This window comes from Pelophylax lessonae (assembly GCF_965119305.1).
Source record: "Pelophylax lessonae genome assembly, chromosome: 4".
Lineage (NCBI taxonomy): Eukaryota > Metazoa > Chordata > Amphibia > Anura > Ranidae > Pelophylax > Pelophylax lessonae.
Window position 1 is genome coordinate 355,693,359 of NC_138771.1, and position 17,764 is coordinate 355,711,122.

Sequence of the window (17,764 nt, forward strand, 5' to 3'; positions counted from 1 at the left end):
CAGAGACAGTCCCTCGAAATCAAGGACAATGGTGTACAGTCATACAGAAAAATCTCATTCTTACTAGCCGGTCATTTTTCACTCTGTGATTAATTCTGTTTTTTCAGCGGAGCAGGATGTCATCCAGTAGTAAAAGGCACACCTTCTTCACACATGATAAATATAGGTGTAGAGGCAGACAGCAGGAAGATAAATGATCCTAGCATGCTCACTCTGCCAGCAACAGATGTCTGTTCTCAAACAGAAAGCCTCTCAGGTTCACTGTAAACCCATTAATCAGTCTGGATGAGCCAGCACTGGCAGGACACACTGGCCAAAAAGCTGGAGACTAGAGCTGGCCAATGCTACTCGACACAGACAATACACAGGTGCCCTGCTTGTATTGCTCTATGTAATAGGATAATAGTTATTAGAAACAAGTCATAGACATCATTATATTAGGTCAACCCGCACCAACCAAGAATTCACAATCACATCTCAGCCATACACAAGACGCAGCATGTTTAACATAATACAAAAATGTGATTAGCATTAGGTAAAAGGCTTGATATTGGATATGATTGTGCTTTATATTAGAAAATCTTGAAGTAATTGATACCTACATCCCATATAGGTATAAGGCTTAATAAAACAAAACTCTGCACCAGCAGTCTTAGAAATCTTCTGGGCTGCTAGAATATTCATATGTCTGTATTTAGAAGTATATAGAACAGTAAGGGCCTTTTCACAACAGCTATGTTTGTTTTGATCAATGGGTAAGCCATGGACAGATCTCATGCTGAATTGGAGCCAAACTATATGGATGTCACTTCTGAGATGTCCATTCAGTTTGTCCTTCCAGAGCTTAAAGCTGTAGTAAACCACATCCAAAAAAAAAAAAAAAACCGAAGCCCTCCATGGTGCACTGTCACCACTGTGCTCCATCTTTACCCAGTCTTCTTTCTGCAAGGAGTCAGTCGCCTGCCCATAGTTAGGATGCCGGCATCTGGACCTGAAGACTGGCAAAGAGCCAGTTGAGTGAGGACATCTGTGGAAACCAGGACTGGTAATTGTATGTACCTCTTTAACTACCTAAGGACCAGGATGTTTTGCCCCCTTAATGACCCGGCCATTTTTTGCGGTACAGCACTGCGTTGCTCTAACTGATAATTGCGCAGTCGTGCGATGCTGTACCCAAATAAAATGCCCCCCCCCATAGAACTTTCTTTTGGTGGTATTTGATTACCTCTGCAGTTTTTATTTTTTTGCGTTCTAAACAAAAAAAGAGGGACAATTCTGAAATTATTTTTTTACTTTCTGCTATAAAACATTCCCAATAAAAAGTCAATTTTTTTTCATCAATTTAGGCTAATATGTATTCTGCTACTAATCTTTGGTAAAAAAAAATCCCAATAAGTGTACATTGATTCGTTTGCGCAAAAAGTTATCGCATCTACAAACTAGGGGAAAGATTTCTCATTTTTATTATTTTGTGTTTTTTTTTTTTTTTTTACTTGTAATGGCGGCGATCAGCTATTTTTAGAGTGACTGCAACATTGTGGCGGGCAGATCGGACACCTAACTGACAATTTTGACACTTTTGAGGGGACCAGTGACATTACTACAGTAATGAGTGCTAAAAATATGCACTGCTACTGTAATAATGACACTGGCAGTGAAGGGGCTAACACCAGGGGTGATCAAAGGGTTAAATGTGTCCCTAGGGCAATGATGGCAAACCTTGGCACCCCCAGATGTTTCGTAACTACATTTCACATGATGCTCAACTACACTGCAGAGTGCAAGAACATCATGGGAAATGTAGTTCCAAAACATCTGGGGTGCCAAGGTTAGCCATCACTGCCCTAGGAGATGCTTTCTAACTGTGTGGGGGATGGACTTGCTGCATGAACACAGAGACCTGTGTTCCTATATAGGAGGAACACAGGATCTGTGTGTTCATTACGGACAACAGGGATCTGCCATGTTTACTTTGGCAGACCGCCGTTCTGTCTCTGGGAGCAATCGCGGGGGCCCTGCGGACATGTCCATCGGACCCGCTGATTGGCTCCCCCTCTAGCAAATCGGCATGTGCGCGCCCCCACTAACTGCTACACTAAACGACGTACAGGTACGCCGTTTCGTGTAACAGAGCCGACCTGCCGCAGTATAAACATGGCGGCTGGTCGGCAAGTGGTTAAAGCGGTAGTAAAGTTTCCACATTAAAAATAAGAAATCTCCCTGCAAGGTAATAGAATGTGCTAGTATACATCGCAGACTTACCTTAAAAGGAAGCCCTCCAGCGGCGTACTGTCACCACTGCAAAAGCTTCCATCTTTACCCAGTCTTCCTTCTGGGGTCGTGGGCTTCGACTGCCTGAATTACTGGGCCGCAGTGACCTCACTGTTTACGGCACAGAGTATGCCGTTCCTTCAGAGCTTCGGTGCATATTTAGGACATATGTCCTTTTACCTTTTTAAGATCTGCTTTATTGTAAGCTTACCTGTAAGTAAAAATAGGGAAAAGAGTTTACTACAAGTAAGCCCAACAAGGTGCATACCACCTTGGGGACAGATCTTTTAGTTACAACTTGACAGTTTTACTGGCTGAGCCTTAAGTTTAATGATAATCATACATGTAAAATTTCAGCAGGATTACATGCACCCAGGGTAATCTGGCTCATTTTAGAAAGTGGCTGAATATCTGGAGTTTAGCATTAAAGAAAATCTTAGACGGCAATGGCTTTTGCAATGCGTTCGTCAATAAGGTTGTATAAATGACATTATGCATTTATGAAGCTAAATGCTTCTTGAATATCCAGATCTGGCAGATTTTCAAAATCCGATGTGGCCAGACATGAGGATGCATCACATGGTGTGATAACTGTACACAGATTGAGACATAAAAGTCTCTTCAAAGAGTGACGTATAAAACTGAGAACAGAAATTCCAGTCTGCAGCAGTCTATATTTTATATTCTATATTCCCTGCATGTTGTGCAGCTTTCTTCTTCCCTTACTTCAAACAGACTGTTGCCAGACCATTCATTTCAACAAAATAAAATGTTATTTGTACGTTTCATATTTGTTTGCCCCGTGGACATTTTCGGGCTCAACTCCAGTAAAGTTTTTTTTGTTCGTATTCTCTGTGTCCCCTGTAAAGAGATTTCCACTCTTCCTGTCTAGTAACATGCTGAAAAGGTTGTCAGTGGGATGGAAACTACAGGATAACCTCTACAAAATGAATGCAGCTATCAAAACCAGACAGACCTTTTCACTCTGCTAAAAAGTTTTAGTGGTAGTATGAAGTATGACTTTCAGTGGAGACATTTGACCTCGCTTCCTGTCCCTGAGACTTGGAGATAAGAAATCTTTGTGAGGGACACGCACATAAGTGTATATAATCTCCAACTGTGGTTTTTTGTTTTTTACACTGAATGGATTAGAGGTAGTGGTGCACCGAAATTAAAATTTGGGTACCAGTAATTCAAGATGCGCTTGGCCAAAACCGAAATTGAGACTGGGCTCACACTAGCTGCGGCCGCGGCTCACAGCAGAAAGTCTGGTGCGTCCCTGTTGAAATGCATTGAAAACGCAGCACAAACGCATCAAAAATGCACCCATGGTGCGTTTTTGATGACTATTTGAGTCTCAAGACCTATAAAGAAAAAACACACCATAAGCAAGGCAAAATTGCAGTAAAACCACAGGCATTTTCGGTAGCCGTTATCACCGCACAATGCTGAAAACCCTATTTTAGGCCGATAATTTTCTGTGGCCGAAATTTCAGTGCATCATTAAAGGGGATTTCATTTTTCCCGCAGATTGGTTGTAACCCTTTCACTGCCATTAACATAAAGGTAATGTTTGCACAGAAATGCTATCAGCAATGCTTTAGTGGTCCCCGGGTTACAAACAAGATAGGGTCTGTAGGTTTGTTCTCAAGTGGAATTTGTATGGAAGTTGGAACAGATACATTTTTTTTTTTTTTAATATAACGTCAGCCAAAAAATAACAATTTCAGTTTTTTTGGATAGCATAGGGAAGGGTTAAAACCTCTAACATTAGTTTTGATGTCTGTACCCCTGTTTAGAATGTCACCCCGCTTTCTGTCCCTGTGACAATTGGATTTTGTAAATTTTGGGTTGCTGTGGAAACAAGGATTAGTGATAAAGCTTCAATGGAAACACCTTTTTCCCATGAGAACTCTTCCAGGAGTGAATTTCCCTTCCTAGGGGGAGATTTCTCCTCACTTCCTGTTGTCTCTCTCCGTTTGTAAGTATGAGTCGTATGTAAGTCTGATGTATGGAACTCAGGGACTGCCTGTAGTATTGAACACAGCTGCAATAATTTGTTTCTTTATAACTGCCTGAAGTTCCTCTGTAAAGTGGAAAAGACTAAATGTAAGTATTCTTAAAAATGATCCCTCTTCCTATTTTTCCCGACCTGTATAAAAAAAATCTGTGTACTTAACTATTTTTATTTTGCTCTGGTCCGTTCACGTGATCCTACACCTCTGTGTCATGGAGCACTTGATGAGGACTCTGAATTCCAGGAGCTTGTTGCGTCACCCATAGGCTTCCATACCCTCCCTCTTCTTCCCTGCAGCAGCCGCCTGACTCAGACACAGGGGAGCATGACTGGCCTGCAGTGGATTAAATATAAGGAAGTACTCTGGTCTGAAAGTAACCACTGTATTGCTACAGAAGAGAGAAATTGTATGGTTATCACCAGCAATTTGTAAGGCAACAACTTTCATCATAGAGAACTTCTGCTAAACACATTTTAGGAGATATCCCCCTAATTAACATTTCCCCAGTGATATATACTTTTACTAAAGTATTCTATACTGCTTGACTATGCTACTGGTAATTCTCAGAACCTTTCAGACTGTTTGACTTCCTTGGCCCGATGTACTTGTAGAAAGACAGTTGTTGCTGTCCAGCTTTGCACCGTGATCTTGTATGAGATGTCTGCTTCAATTTATTTGTTCTGTTTCAGAGGCCTGTGGCTCGCAGTACACGTCTACATGACTGACATTTCGATTATTTCTTTAATTTAATAACATTTTAGACATGTCTAGGGGGCTTTGGGCCTGCACTGGGCAGGGTGCAGAATAACAAAGCTTCATTTCCTCTGAAAATTCCTCAGATTCTGAAATGGTGCGCGTTAGGCCTCCATGCACAAGATACTTTCATCTCCCAACAATGTAATACGCTTTAACATTTTGTTGATCCCATTGACTTTGTAACTAAAAAAAAAAATGAGTTTGTTAAAATGTCTAGGAAGAATGCTGTATTTTTTTTTTCCTTTGTTTTGTTGCCTAAATTCTATCTCTTTAGAAATGTTGGAAATACTGTAAACTATGCTTTTTCTTATGATGTCCATGAAAGTGAATAACTAGCTTGCTTGGTGCAGTCTTTGTCCAGGGCTGATCACTTGCATCCGATTGTTGCATTAGCAGTCACAGGCAAGAGGCTGCGATTAGCTACGGGAGTCGGCAGCCTCCCATTGCTTTCAAAGGGACTGCCTCCCATAGCTATTTGCTGGGAACCGCTGCTGGGGTTCTTGCGCATTGGCAAGTGTGAATTTACCTTTAAAGGGTAACTACTTTGTGGGGAAAAAAATGGCAAATAAAAGAAAAATATAGCATATACAATTGCGATACGAATCCTAGTGTAATTTAATGTTATTAAAAATTACCTTCTCAATCTGCAGCTCTGTAATTTTCTGTAAAATGCAATATGGCTACCTGGAAGATGGTGTACATAACGCCCCGACCATATGTAATTTCCTGCTTGTGTGATTGGCTTACTGATTTTACAAGAAGTCTTCAATAAGATACAAATCACATTTTTTGCTATCTCCTGAAAGAAAAATTTAATTTTTAGTGAGATACACTCAAAAAGGGAAATCACGTCTAAAGGGATGCAGACCCAGCAGCTTTCCTCCTTTTCTCATTAGAGCCCTGCAAATGCAGCAGCTGATAAATATAAAACCACTCCCATACAAAGTCACTGTGCACAGGGACACAGACAAATGGCTATTCCTTCAGAGTAACAAAAGGTAGGACTCCTTGCAATGTACATTGATCACCCAAAGTGGAATCTTTTTTTCTTAACAAAAGTGGAGTCAATCCTTAAAGAAAACGTACACCGAGAAATGTATATGTTACCACTGCGGACATACAATTCGCACTGGACATGTGTGAACCCAGCCTTAAAGTGGTTGTAAAGGCTAAAGGTTTTAAGAATAAAATGCCGGAAGGTTAAAATCTTTCAGTATGGAGCTCCCCCCTCAGCCCCACCTTATACTTATCTAAGCCCGGTCTCGATCCAGCGATGTGCATGAGACCACCCAAGGCTCTCCTATGTGTCTCTCCCCCTCCCGTTTTATAAAACAAGTTAGCACTGTATTTTAGCCTTGAGAAAGAAGCCATATTACTTCTTTGTTGGACCAGTCAGGGAACAAATAGTCACCAGATCCTCTGAAAGTTATTTAAGTCCATGAGGCCAGGTGTTGTCATCTTTACCTCTCTTGGGCTCTATTCACACCTGAGCATATCTTTTTCGGGCATTTTTTGCAAGTGTTTGGAGGCAGTTATTGACCTCTTGTAATCTGCAAAAAAAACAGCTCATGTACTTTTTTGAGCTTTAGGCGTTTTGCTTCAGGCATCAAAATGCTCATATGTGAACAGGGGCCATTGAAATGAATGAGATTTTGCTTGTTGGGCGTTTTGAGACTTCAGAGATGAGCGTTTTGCGAGCTGAAAAACGCTCAGGTGTGAACAGGGCCTTAGCTGCTTTCAGACATCATTCTGCGTACAGATAGCTATATGGTTAGATCTAAAACAAGAGTAAAGAACAAGGGTGGAGTGATCTTCTACAGTAATAACAGAATAACCATATTGCTCTCACATGGTGCTCTGATGGGTTCATCTCGTCTACGGAGATCCACCACAGAGTTCTGCCTCTGCTTACAATCCTGTTGTTGGTTTCCTGTCACCATCTCCATTGCCGTACAATACTGATATCCCTAATAAATGTTCTTAATGCACCAACCATCCCAGTCCTGCTCAATGGCACTATAGGATCTAGGCTTATAAAGATGTATTTGTCATACGTTGATGGAACCCTGCAATCGATTACCAGGTGTTTTTATTAGAGTATTTTGCAAGCGAATTACAAGCATTTTACATGTGTATTTAAGCGTCGGGTGTTTTTATTTTAGCTAATAGAAAGCACTAAGGGGAGGCGATTCAGGGTGGAGAGCTGCTGTTTTGCCAGAAAACGTGCAATCAAAGGTTAGTAAAACTCTTGTAAAATGCACATGTTGACCATTTTTCAGGCATTCCCATTGAAGTTTTTGGGTCCAATCTGCCTAGAAGAAGCTCAGGTACTTTTTTTTGAGCGGCATGGATTTTGCTTTATATAACAACATGCTTGGATGTGAACAGGGGCTATTGAAATGGGATTTTGTTTGTTGAGCGTATTAGAGCTTCAAGCAGAAAACCACTCAGGGGTGAACAGGGCCTGAAGCGCAAACTGTTTTTCATTTTGATCTTAGATCTGTTTCAATGTAACAATTTGTTGGCCAAACTGACAAAAGACCAAAAGTGCTCTCTTTAACCCCTTACGGACCGCCCACCGCAGTTTTATGTCGCTACCTCGCCGTTAAATCCCGGGGTTATGGCAGCAGATCGCAACCAGCCTGCCGGATTCTCTTGCGATTTATATTCACTGTCTTCACCTGCTCGCCCCTGCCGGGAGCAGACAATATCTTGCTGGGTGGGATTCCCCTGTCAGTACTCTGTGTTTATTGGGGAATTGCGTGACTTTCACAGGTTGCAGGAAAGAAATTTTCATTGTGTATTTGCGGCCTTAGGAAAGATTGCAGTCTATTGTGGAATTATTGTCCTAGGTGCCTATTTCGAAAAGGTCTTTTAGTTGAAAGACCGGACAAAACTGGGTAGATATCCAGATGGTTGAAGAATCTGACAGCTACTTAACCTGGACCCTAGCAGGAAGATTTTTAATCTTACAGAATAAATCTACTATTTAAAAACTGCACACGGGTAATCAAGATTAGCCGCTATTTTTTAAAAAGTGAAGCTCTTACCTATAATACAGTAACAGACCTGATTCTATTTTTTACTAGGAAGTATTGAAAACAAAAGCTAATATGCAAATGGCCGCAGTGTACTGTATAGGCACCAGTAGATGGCTTTCCGTTATTTGGGTTTCAGTGGGAAGCTTTAATTTGGTCATTATTGGTCAAGCTGGGAGTCACGTTCTTCATGTCTAGAAGGTTTAACCTTTCTCAGATGAAAAAGAACTTGTCTGTATCATCTCAAGGGAGAATAGCATTTTATAGTTTAAAGGGTTATTTCAAAGGAATTTTTTTACCCCCACAGTACAGCATTGTGATCCTATTAATTTTAACTCTGAATCCCGGCATGGATTTTCTCAGTGAATTTTGGCTTCCTTTTCTCTATCCCAGTAATGACCGGGGTCAGTTCAAGAGACTTCCCAGCTGGGATAACAGAATTATCATTCCTTCAGTCCATTCCCATAACCTCCTGTCATCCTGGAGCCTCTGAGCCTCCACTCCATTCAGCTACGAGAATGGTTTTATGTGATATTTTTTGTTGTTGTGTACATTTTTATAGCAGCTACATATTTTTATTGTATTTCTGGCAAAATGGTTAGATTTGCACAAATGTTCAGCGCTTAAAGGTAACGTGTTACTAGACAATACAGAACAAACTGACCTAACGGAGTAACAGTATGTACTACAAGGTGTCTGTAAATGGCTTTCTGAAATTCCTCTCCACTGGGCCACAGGTGCTTCCTATTATGCAAAGACTACTAAGTGTCCAAACTCCCTTCCATGGTGTAGGAAAAAAATGCTAATCCTGCTTACTTTAACCACTTTACCACTAGAGCATTTTGCTGTTTTACGTCTGGGCCACTTTTTGCGATTCGGCGCTGTGCAACTTTAACTGACAATTGCGCGGTCATGCGATGCCATACCCAAACGAAATTTATGTCCTTTTTTCCCCACAAACAGAGCTTTCTTTTGGTGGTATTTGATCACCTGTGCGATTTTTACTTTTTGCGCTATAAACAAAAAAACAGCGTTTATTTTGAAAAAATAACAATATTTTTAAATTTTTTTTTATATGAAATTCCCCCCAAAAAAGATGTAAAAACCAATTTTTTTTTAAATTTTTGGCCAATTTGTTTTCTGCTACCTATGTTTGGTAAAAAAAAATCGCACTAAGCGTATTTTGATTGGTTTGCGCAAAAGTTATTGCGTTTACTAACAAAGGGAAAGATTTGTCATTTTTGGTGTTTTTTTTTTTTTTTTTTTAACGAGTAATGGCGGCGATCTGACATTTTTGACACTTTTGGGGGTACCAGTGACATTACTGCAGTAATCAGTGCTATAAATATGCACTGTTACTGTAAAAATGACACTGGCAGGGAAGGGGTTAATTTTATTGGAGAGGGAGGGGTTAATGTATGCCTGGTGCTTACTGACGTGTGGGGGGGGGAGGTGACTGTGTGAGACAGGGACAGATCGGATGTCCAGCTATGCTGAACACTCCGATCTGTCACTCCCTGTCACTGAGGAGATCCGCCCGCTCTGTTTGCACAAGCGGGCGGATTTCCAAACTGGATTCCCCGAGGATCGGGGCAGAGCAGCGGCGATCGCCGCTGCTCCTCCCCTGGCCCGACTCCCGCTGTGAATGAAAACAGCGGGAGCGCGCCTCCGGCGGCGTGCGAGCGCCGCCTACAGGGGGAGGAGTCTGGCGACGTAGGTCTACATCGTCAGACCTACAAGAGCCACTTTGCCTCAGTAGTACTGCGGTACTCAGCGGTAAAGTGGTTAAATTTTTTGCCATAAAAGGTGAGATAAAAAAGGACCCCTTTCCTGACTTTTTTTTTTTTTTTCTCTTTTTATTAAATTTTTGCACAGGTCACCAACAGAATACAATGTTGTTTGTAAGGATCTTGTGACACCAAATGCAGTGTATCCACCTTGACAGAATGCCTGGCTCTATCAAAGAGAATCTTGAATGTTAATATCCGAAGGGAACTTTTTTTTTTCTCTTAAGTTTTGTAATCTCTTGTGCCTTTATAAAAGCCTCCCTATTGCCTTGGGATCCTTGGGAAGACATGGTCTGTCTACCTTCCTCCCCTTTGTGTAGGATAAATGCAGATCTTGATGCTTGCTCCATACCACCATACTGGCTTGCCTGTTATCTGTATGAGATGTGTATAGAGCACAGTGCAGTTTGTGATTTCTGCTAAATCCAGGAGTAATTACTGTATATTTGACAGACTCTGCCTAAAACTCCATTCACACTTGTAGGACTCCAAAGTTGCGCTACTTTTGAAATGCAACTTTGACTCAACTTTGGATGGGTGCAACTTGGATATGACTTTGGCTTTGACCAGTGATAATGGACAACTGTTGAAATGTATAACATTCAGGTATGACTTTCATGCAGCTTTTGAGGGTTAACATTGAAGTCTTTGGCCCTCAAGTTGCATAAAAGTCAGACCAAAGTACTGCATGAACTACTTTGGAGTTGCTGCAACTTTAAGTCGTACATTTAGGAATGGTTATCATTGGAAAACATGGGGAACAATTCGTCATGCGACTTTGATGTCCCAAGTTGCATTAAAGTCTCACAAATTTGAATGGAGCTTAAGGGAAATCTGTGTACCACAGGTGGCCCAAGGCGCATACTGGATCAGACTAATCCTTTCTGCACACTTCCAGGTGGTTGCTTGCTGGCTCCTTTTGTGATTTGTAAACTCGTGTCCCCAAAGTTTGGGGCTGCTTTAGGCAATTGTTGACCACACCTCTTCCTGGTCAGTAAATGGTTTGCCTTACCCTACATTTGCACCTACTCGTTGACCACTGAGACCGTTCAATGCATGATTGGGTATCAACCAGGAAGCTAGATAGAAAACTGCCTATTTGTGTGCCAGATTTATGGGATCACTCTGTGCTTTTAAAGACCTGGATGTTTCTTCTTTAGGCGTTCACTTTACCAAACTATCAAGTAGGCAAGGTGGCTTTTGTTGCAGAGAAGTGCTGTAACAGCAGGTGCTCCAATCAGAGGTGTCCTGTAAAAGTATACCTACTGTAAATTAGAATACATTAAGAGGCAATATTTCAATTGTGGGTTGATCACTGTGATGTTGCTGTCAGGTTCTGCTTCACAAAGAGTGACTACGGTGACATGAACATTTTTTTCCCATGCCATTTCTTAGTGATGGACAAGGATTATAGTTTTTTTCCCCTGACCCAGGATGTTTGACCCCTCCATTGGCCTTACCCTTCCTTCTACCACAATCTTTAGTATCCTGTCGACACTTACAATGGTAAAGCAAATCCTAATTATAAACTGGGGAGATAGTTGCAACTGAGCTTTTACCCATACCCACTATTGGTGAAACTTAATACAACTTATTTTATAATTTTATACTTTTAACCTTCGTTTTTTCTTACACTTGAAATTATCCTGTTGATATGCTATAAACATTCAGATTTTTACATATTCTCAACTAACAGTAAATTATCTGGAAAACACGCCTTCTCTGACCTCCCTAAAGAACTATAGGCAAAATATTTGTCTCATTTTGGCTATAGCAAGGAAGGGTGGTAACCCCTGTCAGATTTTTTTTTTTTTTTTTTCCACCATCTGTGTCCCATTGCGGAGAAATCCCTTCACTTCCTGTCTGATAGCCAAATAGGATGTGAGAGGAAATCCCTGAAAATTAAGAGAACCCATTGGGGATCCATTGACACCCCCCCCCCTTCCCATTGGAAGATTTCCCCTCTTTTCTTGGGACAACCCAAAATCTGGGATTTTCTTTTACTTTTGCTTTCACTTTCAATGATGATGGAAACTGGACAAATGGAAAGGGAGATTTTCCTTAATAGGGGCACAGATGGCAATAAAAATCTGACAAGCGTTCTAATCCCTCTCCACTCTATTAAAAACTAAACTATACTTTAACTGGATGCACTGTGGAGTAATTCATCCTTAGAGTATGTGAACCCTTTCCTTCTAAAACAACCCATTCCATTTAAAATAGAAATTAAAGGCAAAACATTTTGTATATAGAAAAAAAAAAAAAAAGGCGGGGGGTGGGGGGGTGGGGAGACATTTTTAATAAGTGATCACATATCTTCTGTTCTCAGGGATTTCACACAAAGGAGGCCATATGAAGAGAAAAGGATGATTAATACAAGTACATGGTATGAGGAATTTGAAATGTTGGGTTGACATATTATTTAAATTTCACAAAGAAAGCACTGACGTTCAAGCAGCTCCTCTCACCTCACTCCCCCTCCCAGGTCACCTGTATAGTGACTTTTATATGCAAGTGCTTCCCACACATACTGCGAGGGATAAATGCGTGTTAAGTCTAGAGGGATTGGCGTAAGCAGGTATACTTGCCTTGTTTGCTGTTGCCTGGTATCCAGTGCTCTCCAACATTCTGGGTTGTGGCCCTCGCCATCTTAATAGTAGCTCACAGTGTATGTTGTAATTATTGTTCTTTTCAATTTTCCCACTTGGTTTGTTGATATAATGAATACATCCGAATGGCATTAGGAGCTCTCTTGTTCTAAACTTAGCATGTGTATTCCCGTTTCTATTCTGTCCCAAGATACATTGGCTGTTCCCTAATTGTCCCTGGAGAGTCATGCTTTCATTTTCTGCATGTTTTAAAATCTGTGAAATGCGTTTCTCACAGTGTGCATATGAAGCTGCAGCATGTAAGAGCCTGCCTTCTTTACTAACTAGATGTCAGGCATCGCATCCAGCCTTTTCCTCCTAAGGACTCGCTCTTCCCGGCCCACCCTTTTCATTGGGTTTGGGTCCTTTAAATCATGAAGGCTCAGAAACCTATGTGGATAGTACATAAGGCAGAAGGCCCACTCTTCCAGACTGATATCCACTCCTCCAAGTTGTTGTTTTTGCATTACTCAATTCTTGCACCAGGACTAAGGGCTCTTTCACACGGGCGTTCCGTATGTCCGTTTTTCATCCCATCCGTTTGCGGATGAAAAACGGACATAATGTATCTCTAAATACGGATGTCATCGGATGATCATCCGCTGACATCCGTTTTTTGTCAGTTCAGTTCAGTTCAGTTTTTTTGAACGGAGGAGAACCCTATTTTTTCTTCCTTTCAAAAAACTGAACGGAAGCAAAAACGGATGTCAGTGGTGTCATCCGCAGACATCCGTATTTACATAGATATGCATTATGTCAGTTTTTCATCCGCAAACAGATGGGATGAAAAACGGACAGACGGACTGGATGACACAAGTGTCATCCGTGTCCGTTACAAAAAAAAAAAAAAAAGGACCTGATCGGGCAAAAAAAAAGGAATGCCTGTGTGAAAGAGCCCTAAGAGCTTTTGAGAAAAGTACTGAGGAGTACTGAAAACTCAGGACATTATTTTTTTCTAGGAAAGGTATTTCAACCCTCTTGGAGACTTGCAGGGGGCACGTCAGCCTGAGCAGTGGAACAGCAGGGTGTATCAGCACAAGCCTTGGCAATAGGAGGACAGGCAGGCTATGCTCCCAGTGCAGCCAGAAAGCTGACCGTTCTGGAAAGGATGTGCTTCTATGCCTAGAGTGGTCAGTGTGAAATGGGAAACCAGAGGGATTGGCAGGATCACTAGGTATTTCACACAAAGGAAGTAGTACAAAGAGAACCGGATACCTTTTAACACAGCTATAACAAACGCATATCAGGGATTTTAAATGTTGGGGTAACCCATACTTTAACTCCACTTTATATTAAGTTGGTATTTATGGCACTAAAACAAGAACCTAAATTCTAACCACTGTTCATTATGTATAGTTCTCCTTTAAGTTGCCTCCAACTGCTTACCCAAAGTCTTAATTTTTCCTGTCCATGGTGCAACTGAGATCTTTTCTGTATGGCCCATGGGGAGTCGCACAGTCACTGCTGCTTACTTTCTGGCTGGATTTTTTATATGCGTGTGCACAGCAAACCCCATTGTTTTCTAAAGAGATGTCATCTATAGTGCGTTTTCACTTTTCAGTAATCGACAACTCCTTTTATCTATGAAGGAATGGGCTGATGCTACACCTGCACAGACAAAGCATAGTACCACATAGTTTGCAGTGGCAGCTTTGATGTTCCCTGTGGACTGCACAGACAAGATCTGCGGAGTATGGAAGGCTGGGTTGATAACTTCTGCATTGAGATTACCATAGTACTGCACTATGCACACATTAATGCATTGTGGTGCCATTCCTTTTCAATGGCATCCCAGTGTACTAAAGCAATGTATGGGCTGCCTTAATGCAGCACATTACTGTGCGCTAAAGAGCGTTATGCTCTGCCAGCATGCAAAAACAGCCAAAGACTTTGTGGGATGTGAGGGGGTGTTGGATAACTATACAAAAAGTCAGCTTACAAATTTTTTTTGGTACACGTCACCTTTTGTGCTTTAACCTTTAGGAGAGGAGCATTTTGCTGCTAGAAAACGCCTAATGACTAAGCGTGTATATGCATCGAAATGTGCGTTTAAAAGGAAGTTCACTTTTGTTAAAAAAAATAATTTGTAAATCGCACTTTTTTTTTTTTTTTGCAGGTAAAAAAATGTGCATTTATTTTTGTTGCAGTAGCCTGTAATGCAATGCACCAGCGATCAGCACTGATGCAATGCAGGCCTCCTGCAGACCTGTCGGTGTATCTGCTTGCTCATACCTCGTGGGAGGAAGCTGATACATTCTGACAGGAAGGATCAATGAACTAGTTCATTGAAAACTACAAGCCGACAGCCACAAAGAATGTCAGGACTTGTAGATTATTCATACACAGACCTCCGTATGAATGACGCGTCTGTGTGGGCGGAGCCCCGCATGGCCATGCTGTTTTTGAAAAGTGACAGCTAATATGGGGAACTTCTCCCTGTACGGCTGCCACAGGGAGAACAAGCAGCTGACGGCGGCTGAAGCAGTGGGAACATGTTCCTAAAGGTGAACCTATCATTTAACACTAGGCGCATCAATCCCTTGAGTGATCAACATTTCAATTTTTAGAATACATTTAAAAGAGAAGTATGGCTTTTGTAAAAAGCAAACTTAATATCCTAGGTGGACGCAGCATGCATCAAATGCTGCATCTATCCCCCACCTTCTCTTTAGTGAGAACTGAGCAATCAAATGCCACTGATCGCAGTGTTTTCCCCCTTCACTCTGGGCAGAGAGCTGTGACTGTCAGTCACCAGCTCTGCTTTGCCCCTCCAGCTGGAGCACTGGGCTGTGGAGGGGGGCGGAGGGGGATGGCTCCGGCTCTCGGATTGCTAAGAGGCAGAGCCAGGTGGCGGCTCTGGATGGATCCCAACCCCAACCATATGGTTGTGATGTTTTTAGAGCCTGGACTGGCTCTGTGATCTCAGCTGAAAATGGGCCACAGCAGTGCAGAGCGAACTTCATTACGGTGATCCATAGATGTTGTCTAACCAAAAAAGCTTTGCCCAAGTTTCTCCATTTTTAGTCTAGCCAATGAAATTAATGAATGCCCAAGCGCTTGATGTGCCTTAATGTGTTTGCACAAACGTGGCTTTTCTCCTGCCAGAAGAGCAGGGAAAATGCCCAATGTGCATGGAGCCCTAGAAACTGGACTTCTGGCAGACTGTTAAATAAACACTACTGATATTTTCGCGAATTGTTTCCAGATGACAGTATTAGAGCCGGTTCACACTGCCGCGACCATAAGTTGCCCTATGTCGGAGCGACTTTTTACTGCGACTTCAGCGCGACTTGTGAATTATTTTGCGCGACTTATATGACAGACGACTTTGTATTTGGCCAATCAGAATATGATGTGTTGTGACCTAATTCCCCTTTTCTGTTTTTTTTTTTTTTTTTACTCATTACCTCATTGCCCACCAGTGCCACGTATGTGTCCACCAGTGCCACTGCCCACCAGTGCCACGTATGTGTCCACCAGTGCCACTGCCCACCAGTGCCACGTATGTGCCCACCAGTGCCACGTATGTGTCCACCAGTGCCACTGCCCACCAGTGTCACGTATGTGTCCACCAGTGCCACGTATGTGTCCACCAGTGCCACTGCCCACCAGTGCCACGTATGTGCCCACCAGTGCCACGTATGTGTCCACCAGTGCCACTGCCCACCAGTGCCACGTATGTGTCCACCAGTGCCACTGCCCACCAGTGCCACGTATGTGCCCACCAGTGCCACGTATGTGTCCACCAGTGCCACTGCCCACCAGTGTCACGTATGTGTCCACCAGTGCCACGTATGTGTCCACCAGTGCCACTGCCCACCAGTGCCACAAATCAGTGCCACGTATCAGTGTCCGCCAGTGCCATGTATCAGTGCCACGAATCAGTGTCCACCAGTGCCACTCACACAGACCAAGCAGAGATAATGGAATATATATACCATTACATATATATATACCATATAGGCATGGCTGCAATGTGGGGAATGCCTGGCTAATCTATCTTCCTGAAAAGTCTGATAACAAGTCGCTTCAAATAAGATAAGGATCCGACTTGGAGGCGACTCCCATTGAAGTCTATTGACACAAGTTGGATACAAGTCGTCTCAAAGTAGTACAGGACCCTTTTCTGAAGTCGGAGCGACTTCAGTAGTGCCAATTAAGACGGCTCTCATTCATTTACATTTCATTTGTTATGACAAGCGACTTGGGGCGACTTGAGGGCACACAAGTCGCCTGACAAGTCGTGCTAGTGTGAATGGAGTCTTACTGTTTGGCTTAAAGGCTTTTGGTGACCATTTTTATTTCAAATATGGTAGGATTTTGTCATTACTCTGCTGAATCGAAATGCTGGCTGTATATTTCAGTGTGAATACTGTGGTTATTGTGTTTTGACAGCTGGCCCCACTGGCTGTCAAAATACTCCAGCAGTGGCTGCATCTGATTGAATCCAGCCACTGTTCAGCTGACCATTTTCAGCGTGGCTCCTTTTCATTTTTCAGCTGACAAGGTTATCCTCTAGGTTAAATTTGCACAGCGTTTTGTTAGCCTAATGCACACAGACAAGTTTTCTTTAGTGCTGTAGGGTCTCCTTGGTGTTTAGGATCTTCTGGATTTGTATGATAACAGCAAAAATAAACTGCAATGTTCTTGTTGGCATAATGGTGTGTTGGATGATTTCTCTAATTCTACACTTGTAGCTTGGCTGCTGATTTTAGCTGGTTACACAGTAGGTGGTCTGTTCTGTTGAAGTAAGCTCTGCTGTGAATTTCTGACACCTATATATTCTGGCTTGCTATTTGAGGCCAGTGCCAGTATTTAAATAGAATTTTCTGCTGCACTTGCTCGTTAACTCAAACTGTGTATGGAAAGGTGCCTCCTACTGTAACTTGTTTGAGAATTTAGAAAAAATCTTTTAGAAGAGAAACCCAGAAGCTACCCATTACTGTACACGGTTTCTGGAATTGTTAGGTGCATGGTGGTTGTCATGACCTTGTGTAATTTCCTTGGGCCACTGACCTAGAACAAGTATGCAGATAAGGACTTCTGACTTTGAGACATGGATCTGGGGGACACGTGCAAATTGGCATTGAAGCTGGTGGATCAGTTTGTAACTAGCATTTTCAGAAGTATGACTGTCCTGGTAGCTTTTATTTCTTTTGATAGGTTTGCTTTAAAGTAAAACTGAGGGTTCCTAAAAAAAAAAAAACAGTCTACACAGGTATCAAATCCAGGTACTTTGTAATGCA

General features: G+C 42.1%; 1 protein-coding gene across 3 annotated transcripts in view; it reads left to right on the top strand.

The window, feature by feature from the left end:
- Nucleotides 1-17,764, top strand: part of SEPTIN8 (septin 8) — a 192,197-nt gene that overhangs the window by 29,979 nt on the left and 144,454 nt on the right. The window lies entirely within an intron of this gene.